Here is a 13119-nt window from a genome sequence, read left to right as displayed (position 1 = left end):
ATTAGTGCTGCCAAAGACTCAAATGTGAACACTAACCAAGCATTCAAGCTTAATTAAACACATTTAAGAACTTCAAAGGTCCAAAGGCAAAGAAAAGGTGGAGGAATGGTTCAAATGCAAATATCTTAGGACCTAATTGCAAGAACATGGCATGTAATTGGGTCATAATGCATTGCTGCAAAAATCACAGGGACCCAATTGATTAGTTTTCTCAATTTTGTAGGTCAAAATAGCATAAGGTGAAACTTGAGGGGGTTAAGAGGCAATTTTGAAGAATTGTCCCATGCATGCACGAAGAAGATTTCTGCAACAAACAAAGATGAAACTTGCTGCATTTCCGTTTCCTTTTGCATCATTGCAACATTCCATTTCCAACCGAAAACAACAGCAATCAACAAACATCAAGCTATCATAAGATCCAAGCCTCCTAACTCAAATACTAGCTCTTAACCCATGTAGTTAACAAACAACCTAAACCAAAATGATGGGATAGAAATGCAGCAAAAGATAGGATGACACTAGCAGCAAATTTTCCAGCCACAGCTTGCTTTCCATTTTTCATCATGCGAACCAGGTTTTTGATTCAAATGCACAGCTTGTAATCAGGAAAAGATGTAAGTTCCAAAAAAACTAAACAATGCAGAGAATTATTGGCTAATGACTCTGGTCCCTGGGTTTCCATCAAGTGGGTTCAAAACATTCAAGAGGAAAAGCTAGGCTAGACCATGACTGATTGCAGGATAAAAACCAAGGAAACTGAAATGCTAGAATCTCTTCAGAAAATCTGGTTTGAAGAAGTATTTTTCAGAGGAAAAACCACCCCTTACACCACTCTAAAACCTAAAACAAATGCGACCCAAAAACAGCCAAGCATAACATACCAAAAGTTAAATAAACCAAGATTGCAGCAACCAAGAGAGCAGGAAAACAAATCACACTACTGCTGCAACATGCCGAGAGCATCAGGCTTGTTGCAGCAAAATTCTCTTTGTGTAAAAAAAAATATTAACCAACACATTCCTATGACCAAACTACAGGTTCATCAAATGTTATTTCCAGTTTTTAGATTTTAAACAAGGAAAACACAACATTCGCTACTCCCATAAACTAAATGAAACAGCAGGGCATGAAGTGCGGCAAAAGAAAAAGTGAAGCCACGCTAAAACTACTGCCAAAGAGCACAAAACTTCAGATTTTTATCAAGATTGCTGCTAAAAGGTTTTAATCCACAGAAAAATTCTAACTTTTTCCCACAAAACTCTTGACAATGAAAACAAGAAAAGAAGGAAAGCAAGATCCACAGTTCTTCCCTTCCTCAGCAGATCTACGGAAAAGAAAAACAACTAAACTTCATCCAAGAGCTTCAAGTAAAGATCTAAGATATAGCTTTAATGGGGAACTTGGAAGTATACCTTAAAGAGTTGACAGAAGCCAATGCGGTCTATAAACAAAAATCAGCCGATGAAGGAAACTTCCAGCAGTTCTTCCTCCTCTCTCCTTCGGTCGCTGTTCCCTTTCTCTCTCGCCCGTAGCCTTTCCCTTTTCTTTTGTTTCGAATCTGTCCCAGCTTCACTCTCAGCTCTCTTGGTTATCCCTCAGATCTTTCTTTTCACCGTCCTTTTCAATCTTCTCTCTTGTTCTAGGTTTCAGTCGCTACCAAAACCTCTCCCCTTTTTTAATCAGCCACCCTCTCTTTTTTCCTTTGCCGTCAGTTTTTTCTCTTCTTTTTCTCTCTCCATCCCTCCCGGCTGCTGCCTTCTTTTTCTTTTATATCAACTTCCCAATCTCCTAAACCCTCACCCCAATGGTGAGGATGAAGAGCCTGTCCTTGCCTTCACATCCAGCCATCCGATGAGGCCTTTGTGATCGTCCTTGCAAACTGCGGCCAATACGCAGCTTCATGCTGCGTTTCTCCTTTTTTTTTTTTTTTGGGGGGGAAACTAATTAATTAATTAAACAAAATTGATAATAATAACAATAATAATAATAACAAAAATAACTTAATTAACATTGGATAAAAATACATAAACTAGAAACAAAATGCAACTTTCCATTTTTCCCTTTTTCATTTTTCTCATTTTGCATCATTTTCTTTTTTCCTCTTTTTTCTTCTTTCAAAATAAATAAACAAGATGCCAAAAGATTGAATTTAAAAGAAATGAACGTATTTTTGTGAACCATTTTCTTCTTTTTCTCTTCTTTTTTTTCACAAATTTTACGTTAAAACTTAAAACTAAAACTAAAAGCTAAAACGTGAACAAAATTAATATGACAAATAAAACTAAAAATAATTAGCAAATAGAAGACAAATAAAAAGGTAAAATGAATAAAAATAAAATAACAACTAAAATGCAGACAATCTAAAACAAAATCATGAATTAGATGCAACATACAAATTATTTAAAATTTGGTGTCTACAGTTTGCCCCTCTTTGTCTGAGTTTTGAAAAAACTTAAGACAAAGAAGTAGACACCAAATACTTACCTGTGTTATTCGGCTGCAAAATGATCCGAACGGACAGGAAATCTAAAACGGGACTGACCCGAACATGAATTTAAAACGGGACTGGCCCGAACAGAAAATTAAAACGGGACTGACCCGAACAGGAATTTAAACGGGACTGACCCGAACAGAATTTAAAACGGGACTGGCCCGAACAGGAATTTAAAACGGGACTGACCCGAACAGGAATTTAAACGGGACTGACCCGAACAGGAATTTAAAACGGGACTGGCCCGAACAGGAATTTAAAAAAGGACTGGCCCGAAACAGGAATTTAAAACGGGACTGACCCGAACAGGAATTTAAACGGGACTGGCCCGAACAGGAATTTAAAACGGGACTTCACTGGGGAAGTTTAAACAATGAATTGAGTTTTTTTTACCTGAGAATAGTTCAACTTTTGTACCAAGAGGGAAATTTGGACCTTTGTGATTGAAGCGAGAGCTGATGTTGTTTCTTATGATCGAGTTTTGCAAATAACATCGATCCTTGCTTACTGGGAAGCTTTGCCTGTCATTGATTTAGACGCCAAAAGGAGAGTGGCTGCTTTTGTTTGTAAATGCAACATTCCTGCAAGAAAAGAAGAAATAATGGACTTGCCACCATTATTTGATCCGGTTTGCCTTGAGAATCGTGTAAACATGAGTCTTGTGATGCTTTTACTTCTGCTCTGCAGCGTTTGCCTTAATCGAACTTGAAACCTTTCAATTTCCGAGACTAATAAAATACGGATTTAACACTTCACCCAATCTAGGTGGCAGCTTTGTTGCATTTTACTCACTGTAACTGATGATTGAATCCTTTATCTTTGCACAAACCTTAGGGTTTATCATTCATTTGAATTCAATGGTGAAAGAATGATGCGTGAAAATTTATCATATAACAATCAATGTATATGCAAGATTATTTCCTATGTCAGGCAAAGATGAGCATGCAAAAGAATGTAGGCAATCATAAGCAGTCATACACAAATAATTGAGAACAACCAAGAGGTTCATAAAGATACATTTTGCAAAAGAATATTTGTAAAGAACAATACAAGTTTAGCCAACGAAAATCATATTCAAGACTTTGGATATTTTTGCTTCGGAATCCGATACTGGCAGAAGTATCACAAATATGAGGAAAACCCTAAATGAACCAGGTTACCAGCTGTTCCTTCTCGTGCTCGTTTGTTGTGAAAAACCCGCCTTGGCGCCCTTTCGGGTTTTCACCAAGGTTGCCCCCACCCTTTTTGTTGTTTTGTTTGTTTTTTTTTTTTTTCCCGATGCGCCCTTTCAGGTTTTCACCTAAAGAACCATGAAATATCTCGACCATGATCGACTCAGAAACATGAATTAAAGATTTCTGGCATCAGTAAAATGTACTTCCCTTATGAGATTAGGCGAAGACATTACGGACATCACCTGCCAGTTGATCAACAAATTTTCTAATAGAAATGCAGCAAGTGACGAAAGTCAGGACTTTGGGCTTTTATAATGAGGTCAGGTGGGGTGTTTTTCAAGAAAAGTTGAGGCTTGAAAGCACATTTGGATATAAGGGGTGAAATAACTTGAGATTGCACCATCTTGAAGTTTTGCATGAACCTGAGGAAAAATTTTGCCCCAGTTTGATCGGATTTTTCTTTTTGCATTTTTCATTGCATTTTCCTCACTTTTGCATTTTCTTTAAAAATTAAATTTGCCCCAGTGTGGGGTTCCTTTCTTTTAATCATCTCTCTTTCAAAATAAATTTGCCCCAGTATGGGGTTTGCAATTCTCAAGGGTTATCAAACGAAATTTGTCAATCTGATGGCTCAAAGGGGACAAGTAGAGATAAAATGTTTTTAGTGTAAAAGAAGATGGCCTGACTTGCATTTCGCCATTTGCATGAATTTCTAAAGACAATTTGCATGATCAAATGAAAAACTTTTTGCACATATCTGAGTTGATGGGTTGAGGGAAAGTCTGTCCATCCATTTCTGCCAAAATAAGTGTTCCGCCGAGTAATACCTTTTGGACAATGAACGGCCCTTGCCAATTTGGAGCAAATTTGCCTTTAGCTTCATCTTGCATTGGCAAAATCCGCTTTAGTACTTTGTCACCTTCTTCGAATGCCCGCCGGTGGACTTTTTTGTTGTAAGCCCGGGCCACCCGCTTTTGATAGCACTGACCATGACAGATAGCATTGAATCGCTTTTCATCTATCAAAGTCAATTGCTCATGGCGCTGCTTGATCCAATCGGCCTCCTCCAATTTAGCTTCCATAAGGATTCGTAGCGACGGAATTTCAACCTCAGCTGGTAATACAACTTCCATCCCATACATAAGTGAATATGGCGTTGCCCCAGTCGATGTCCGAATAGAAGTCCGGTACGCCATCAATGCATAAGGCAACCTTTCATGCCAATCGCGATGCTTTTCTGTCATTTTGCGGATAATTTTCTTCAGATTCTTATTTGCGGCTTCTACAGCTCCATTCATCTGAGGCCTATAAATGGCAGAGTTGCGGTGTTTGATTTTGAACTGCTCACATAGTCCATCTACCATGTCATTGTTCAGATTCTTGGCATTGTCCGTGATAAGCGTTTCGGGTACTCCAAAGCGACAGATGATGTGATCTCTCAAGAAATTGGCTACTACCTTCTTCGTGACATGTTTGAATGACTCCGCTTCAACCCATTTGGTAAAGTACTCGATCGTCACCAATATAAATCGATGTCCATTTGAAGCAAGAGGATCGATTGTACCAATCACGTCCATACCCCACATTGAACAGGGCCATGGGGCGGTCATGCTATGCAACTCAGTGGGTGGAGCGCGTATAATGTCACCGTGAATTTGGCATTTTATACATCTCCGGACAAAGTTTATACAATCATGCTCCATAGTAAGCCAGAAGTATCCGGTTCTCATGATTTTCTTTGCTAGCAAATGGCCATTCATGTGAGGTCCACAAACGCCACTATGCACTTCTTTCATCATATATTGAGCTTCATCTTCATCAATGCACCTTAAAAGGTTCAAATCTGAGGTTCTTTTGTATAAAACTTCTCCATTTAAGAAATATTTTGAAGCCATTCTACGCAGAAAACTCTTGTCCTTTGTATTAGCATGCAGAGGGTAAGACCCAGTTTTGAGAAACTCCTTAAGATCATTATACCATGGAACATTATCGGAGGACTTGTCTACAATCCAACAGTGGGCAGGTTTGTCTTGAAGTTGAATCGGAATTGGCTCGATGCTCAATTCATCAGGATATTGGATCATAGAAGCTAAAGTGGCCAAAGCATCGGCAAATGCGTTTCGGGCACGTGGAAGATGTCTGAACTCCAAATTTCGAAATTGCTTGGCCAGAGTGAGCAGACTGCAATGGTAGGGCAGAATTTTTGAATCTTTGGTTATCCACTGTTTCAAGGTTTGATGCACGAGCAAATCTGAATCACTGAAAGCTATCAATTCTTTGATTTCCATTTCTAAAGCCATTTTGAGACCAAAAATGCAGGCTTCATATTCAGCCATGTTGTTTGTGCAGGCAAATTACAATTTGGCAGCGGCAGGGTAATGCTTCCCTTCGGGTGAAACCAAAACGGCTCCAATTCCAACTCCAAGAGAATTCGAAGCTCCATCGAAGAAAAGCCTCCATTCAGGGCTTTGTTCACTCATATCATCTGTAGCGCCTACGAATGAAACTTTCTCATCAGGGAAATAGGTATGAAGTGGTTGATAATCATCATCCCTTGGATTTTCCACCAAATGATCAGCTATAGCTTGCCCCTTGACCGCCTTTTGTGAAGTGAAAACAATGTCGAACTCTGATAGAATTATCTGCCATTTGGCCAGGCGTCCGGTTAACATCGGCTTCTCCAAAAGATACTTCAAAGGATCAGATCGGGAAATAAGATAAGTGGTATGGCTCGACAAGTAGTGTCTCAACTTTTGAGCCACCCAGGCCAATGCACAACAGCTTTTCTCAATGAATGAATAATTAGTCTCGTACTGCGTGAACTTCTTGCTTAGATAGTAAATGGCTTGTTCTTTCCTTCCAGAGTCATCGTGCTGACCTAGAACACACCCTACTGCTCCATCGAGTACAGATAAATACATAATCAAAGGTCGGCCCGGTTTGGGCGGCACTAAGACTGGTGGATGCAACAAATAATCTTTAATCTTGTCAAAAGCCTGTTGGCACTCCTCATTCCAATACAACGGCACATTCTTTCTCAATAATTTGAACAACGGCTCGCATGTGGCAGTTAGTTGGCCGATGAACCTCCCAATGAAATTGATCTTCCCTAAGAAGCTTTTCACGTCCTTCTGAGTTTTCGGCACTGGCATATCTCGAATTGCTTTGATTTTCGCCGGATCTATTTCTATGCCCTTCTTGCTAACAATGAATCCCAACAGCTTACCCGCAGGTGCTCCAAAGGCGCATTTCGCAGGATTTAACTTCAAATTGTACTTCCGCAATCTTTCGAATAACTTCTTCAAATCAACCAAATGGTCCTCTGCCCTCTTAGACTTGATTATGATGTCATCCACGTAGACCTCCATCTCCCGGTGGATCATATCATGAAATAGGGTTGTCATGGTCCTCTGATACGTTGCTCCAGCATTCTTTAAACCGAAAGGCATGACTCGGTAGCAAAAGGTACCCCAATGGGTAATGAAAGCAGTCTTCTCCCTATCCTCTTCTGCCATCAAAATTTGGTGGTAGCCAACAAAACAATCGCAAAAGGATTCAATCTCATGTCCGACAGTATTGTCTAAGAGAATGTGAATATTTGGTAGAGGGAAATCATCTTTAGGACTGGCTTTATTAAGGTCTCTATAGTCAACACAAACTCTCACCTCTCCACTCTTTTTTGGAACAGGGACTGGATTTGAAAGCCAAATTGGGTAATGGGAAACAATGATAATGTTGGTTTTGAGTTATTTTTCAATTTGCTCTTTTATTTTGAGGCTTATATCTGGTTTGAATTTTCTGGGTTTTTGTTTTACGGGTGGAAAAGAAGGGTCTGTGGATAACCTATGCACTACCACATCAGTTGAAATGCCAGTCATATCATCATAAGACCACGGAAATACATCTTGGAACATAGTCAAGAATTCAAGCATTTCCTTCTTCTGCCTCTCATTCAAATGAATACTAATTTGCACCTCCTTAACTTCATCCTCAGTGCCAATGTTAACCTTTTCTGTTTCTTCCAGGTTCGGTTTTGGTTTTTCCTCATATTGTTCAAAGTCCTTTGCAAAAGAATCGAATACCTCCTCATTATCACTCTCGCTTTGGAGTTTGGATTCACAGACCTCCAAGTCGTGAGTGATATAGAGATTGCCATTATCGTATTCCAGAACTGTGATATCCAAAGGGTCAAATAATTTTATTTTTGACCATCTGAAAGAATTAACGAATGTGGGATAATAAGCAAATAAGCATATAACAAACAAATGAACAAGCAATATGAATATAAACAAGCGAATAAACAACACAACATGACAAGAACAACTTGTGCATTTTCGTAAAGACCTTTGATTGAAAGCAAATTGAAATGAAAACTTAACAATATTTACATGCGCAAATGTTAGTCAACAAGTAATATTGTTTTCATTGGCTATTTATAGATGCAAAAGTATTTTCATGAATTCACATGAATGATAAACCCCTTTCAGTTTACCGAAACTCCTTCCGAACGGGCAGAAACTCGGCTATCCAATTGGGGATTGATCCTTCAGGGACGTCAGGAAATTCAGCTTCGTCTGGAAAACTATCTTCAAATGTTGCCCCAACGAACAATTGGGCCAAACTAGCTTCAATTTCATCAACTGGGTTGATTTCTGACATGATCACCTCGGCTGGTCGTGGGAAAGTATAATGCAGGGGTGGAATGTCAAGAGCCCTTTGCCTTCCTTTTTTCTCCGCTTTCTTACGTTCCTTCATTTCTCTGATATCCTTAGCAGTTGGTCGGAAACCCAAACCAAACGAATCCTTTTTCTCCACAATTTCCACTGGTTTCAAAATTCCTTGCAAGTCTCGTCCCAGCCCTTTGTCAAATTCATAGCCTCCACGGATCATTTCTTTAGCCATCATGACACTGGCCTTTGATTGAGCTCGCTCCTCATTTGGGATCCAACTTACAAAGACGATATCAGCCGTGCTATGAGGAGTCATGGTGACATTTCGACTTCCATCCTCTTTTGATCCAGAATCGGTGATTACAAGGCAATCCTCCTCGGCAAATATAGTTATCAGCTTGTCATTCACTACAAACTTCAGCAATTGATGCAATGAAGAAGGCACAGCCCCAGACTTGTGAATCCATGGCCTGCCAAGCAAAACGTTGTAAACACTAGGAAAGTGCATGACTTGGCAGGTTATTTGAAACTGGGCGGGCCCCATTTCAACTACTAAATCAACTTCTCCTATTGGCTCTCTTTGCGCTCCATCAAAACCTCGGACTATGGTCCCTGAAGGCCTCAGCTTGACGTCTTGCAATCCTAGCTTTTCCAAGGTGCTCCAGGGACAGATATTAAGCGCAGATCCGTTGTCAATCAACACCTTCGGCAGCATTTTTCCATTGCACCTTACAACTATGTACAGAGCCTTGTTATGTCCAATGCCTTCCGCCAGCAATTTCTCGTCAGAAAAAGTGATTTGCTTGGTAAATAATACGTTCCCAACCACGTGTGAGAAATTATCAACCGAAATGTCCCTAGGGATTTGAGCTTTAGTCAATACTTCGATCAGCGCGTCCCTATGCATATCTGAGGAAAAGAGTAGATCCAACATGGATATCTGGGCAGGCGACTTGCTCAGTTTCTCAACTACATTGTACTCACTTTTCTGAAGTCTCTTAAGGAAATCCAAGGCTTCTTTCTCGGTGATTGTTGGCTTAACGTGCGGCTCGGAGTTATTCGCTTGAATCGGAATTGTATTTTCAAATGGATTTGCAGCCTTTCCCGATCTGGTGACCACTGACACTTCCTTCTTTGCAATTGACTTCTCCCCAATCTGTATAGCAGGTTCATCATAATTCCATGGCACTTGTTGCAGGCTTAAAACAGGTTCTTGCTTCGGGAATTCAATAACCACCGGCTCCAAAGCCCCACTCTCAGCTGGCGTGAGTTCCAAAATAAAGGGCTTTTCATCCTCTTCAAATGGCAATTCTATGACAAAGGGTTGGTCTGTAACCCCAAACACTTCAGCATCCCTTGTCAATTCTTTGACTGGTTCCACGTACTCCGTATGATCCAGAATAACCCCAATGATATTGGCATGTTCCAGTAAAGGGTTCCTATTTACGTTCGGCCCTTGCGTCTCCCTTTTTCTGATTACAATCTCTCCAGATTCAACAATATCTTGGATTTTATGCTTAAGCGCCTTGCAATCAATAGTCGAATGTCCGGCGGCCCCTGAATGATAAGCACAGACGACTTGCGGGTTATACCAGGCGGGCATGCCATATGGATAGGTAGGAGGGGGTACCATACCAATTTTCCTGGCGGCCTTTAACTGATCATACAATTGGTCTAAAGGCCTGCCTAAATTGGTGAATGCACGGCTAGGGGGTCGATTGTAAGGTTCAGGAGGTGGAGGATGGTTGTAAATAGGTCTATTTGGTGGAGGAAATCTTGGATTATATGGAGGGCGAGGTCGATTTTGGGGTGGATTCGGTTGAGAAATTTGAAAAGGGGCTGAAGGTGGGTTAGGATAGCTTGGGCGAGATCTAGGGTGGTGGATGTTGATAGTATATACAGGGTGCGGATTTGAGTGGTAAGGGTGATGGGGTTGGTAGATTGGGCTGTGTTGGTATCGGGGTCTGGGTGAAGGGTTTTGGTTCCAGATAAAGGTTGCATCCCCCTCTTTCTTTTTGAACTGCGGTTTTTTCACATTGCTTCCTTGACCTTGTAAAGCATCCAACTGGGATTTGAGAGCAGAGGCATTAACAATTTTTCCGGCTCTCACAAAGTCATCAAACTCTTCCAATTTATTCACAATTGCAGCAAAAGAACAACCAGTCATACGAAAAATTTCTTCGAAATATGGAGGATCATGCGCTTTTATGAATGTGCGAATAATTTCATCCTCAGTCATCGGTGGCTCCACCTTCGCAACTATCTTTCTCCATCTTTTGGCATATGTCTTATGATCTTCAGATGGTCGCCTTTTCGTTCCTTCCAGAGTAGTCCGGGTTGGCGCTAGCTCACAGTTATACTCATATTGTCTAATGAAGGCATTGGACAGATCGAGCCAGGTCTTCACTTCCTCTGGCTTTAGGTTGGAATACCAATCGAGAGCATCCCCTTCTAAGCTTTCTGGAAATAATCTCAACGGCAAATTCTCGTCATCCACTGGCTTGCCCAACTTGTTAGCAAACAAGCGCAGATGCGTTTTAGGGTTGCTTGTTCCATCATATTTGTTGAATTTAGGGGTCTTGAACCCCACCGGCAGTTGCACGTTCGGAAACAGGCACAAATCATCATAATCCAACACCCCTTGTTTGCTTAAACCTTGGCTTTTCCGGATAAATTCATCAAAACGATCCAAGCGTTTAAGTAACTTCATATCAATCTGGGCAGACGACTCTCCCATTTCTGGCTCATTTTGAAAAGTGTGCTCCGGCACCACGGGCTCCACGGTAGTCTGATAAAAAACTGGTGGGTTCAGATGCATGTTTGGGTCGCCTTGAGGCTGAAATCCTTGCCCATAAGGAGGATAGAAAGGAGGATTTTGAGTATAAGCATATTGCGGGTTGAAAGTTCCCTCAAACGTGGTTTGAAATGGAGGAATAACAAATGGTTCGGATTGTGGTTGTGTAGTGGGTACAGGCTCAGGTTGCACTCCGCTACTAACGAGCTCGTCAATCAACTTCTTCTGAGCGGCCATTTCTGATGCCATTTCCCCAAATTTTGTGAGTAACTCTGTCAACTGAACCCCAGGACTTGCGGCCTCTGGTTGGGTAGTTGTAACGGCCTTATCGGATGATTCTGGTTGAGTACTCATGTCTACACGATTCCTTTGGGCTCTACTTCGGGATCGCGTAATAATGGGGCTTTTCCGAAAAGCTATTTTGAAATTTACCTGAGAATGCAAAAGACTTCTTTAGATAAACCAATCGTTACTAGATTTTCTGCAATTTATTCAAAAGAGAAAAAGAAAAAGAAAAAGACATGAGTTAGTAGCTATTCGAACAATTCGGATGCATGTCCTATTTGGGGAACCCTTTTTGTGCCAAGGGTAGGCCTAGCATGATGCAACACTTTCGGAATGAGACCCATTAATCAAACCTGTTATTTGACAAACACTTTGTGAAAAGAGATTCATTTCATTGCAGAAACCAAATACATCTGTTTACATCATATCGCGAAGGCGATTTCGTACAAGATCACCAAAGTTCCTAAGCCTATCTAGTACAGAGTCTTTACTTTCTCTAGCATATGGCATCTTGACACGTTCGACTTGATCATATAATTCCCCACATTTCCGCTTCATCTCTTGGCGCCTTTCTCGCTCCTTCTCATATAACCTTTTGTTTTCTTCTGCCTTTCCTTTGTGCACTTCGATGGATTTCTTCAACTGTACCACCTCCATGTCCTTGGCTTTAATGATGGCTCTCAGCTTCTCAATTTCCTCATACGGCTCATGTTGCAACCCTTGCGTGGTGGAATCTTTCAACCAATCCTCGTATGGTGCGGTCATTACCCCCTTCTGTTTGAGCTCTGGAAGATAACGAATGCTTCTATCGTCGGATATTGTTCTCCAAGATTCAGTGATTTGGCTCTTCATAGGGATCTCTTTTGGGCATACCCCCTGATCAAAGAAAATGGTGACTTCACTAAACTCGGAAATCGGTGGCGGCCCCTGAATGCGACCTAGTTGTCTGAGAAATCTCTTCGGAGTATATGAGATGATTCCTTGAGTACCCAGCAAGAGAACACGTTCGGATTCCTTAGTGCGAAGTATCGGCTCAAAGCAGTCTGTCCAATCTAATACCCACCTAATGTTGAAATCTTGCAATGTTTCCAAGTAGTCCACACATTCGGATGCATTCTTTGGTAGATCTCCCTCGTTGACTCTTTTGGGATGTGTGACTACCCAATTATATCCAACCACCGGCAAACTATCGGCAACTGATGCTTGTCTCTTAAAATGTCCCGTAGCCCATATGTATAAAACCAAGTTCGCCCCATGGAATAACTTTTCTCCCTTTCGACAACCAGTACAAGCTAAGAAAATATCTGCGAGAATGGTCGGAACTATAGAACATTGCTTACCCTGAATTCCTAAGAAAAGGTCATTCACAATTTTTGCTGATTTAAAGGCTATCTTTTGATCTTTTCGCGGAAAGAGATAGGTCCCAGCCATAACTACCCCATATACTAGTAGCCTTTTGCGCTCCCATACGGCTTTGGAAGTGAACACAAAATCCGTCACATGCCTCTCGAATCCGTCGCGTGGCGCAAATCGTTAAAACAGAATATTTACGGCGACGCCCTGATCTGACCCTCGTAGCACGGACTCTTTCAATCCTATAATTTGACAAAATTCGGCCTTGTCGGAAGCAAATGGAAACACCAAGGCAGTTCCACGTGTGGGTAAACCAAGGAGGCCAGCTACTTCTTCGAGTGTTATAGTCAT

This window comes from Coffea arabica, chromosome 8c (genome assembly GCF_036785885.1).
Source record: "Coffea arabica cultivar ET-39 chromosome 8c, Coffea Arabica ET-39 HiFi, whole genome shotgun sequence".
In the NCBI taxonomy this organism is placed as follows: domain Eukaryota; kingdom Viridiplantae; phylum Streptophyta; class Magnoliopsida; order Gentianales; family Rubiaceae; genus Coffea; species Coffea arabica.
Note: the sequence above shows the minus strand (reverse complement) of the source record.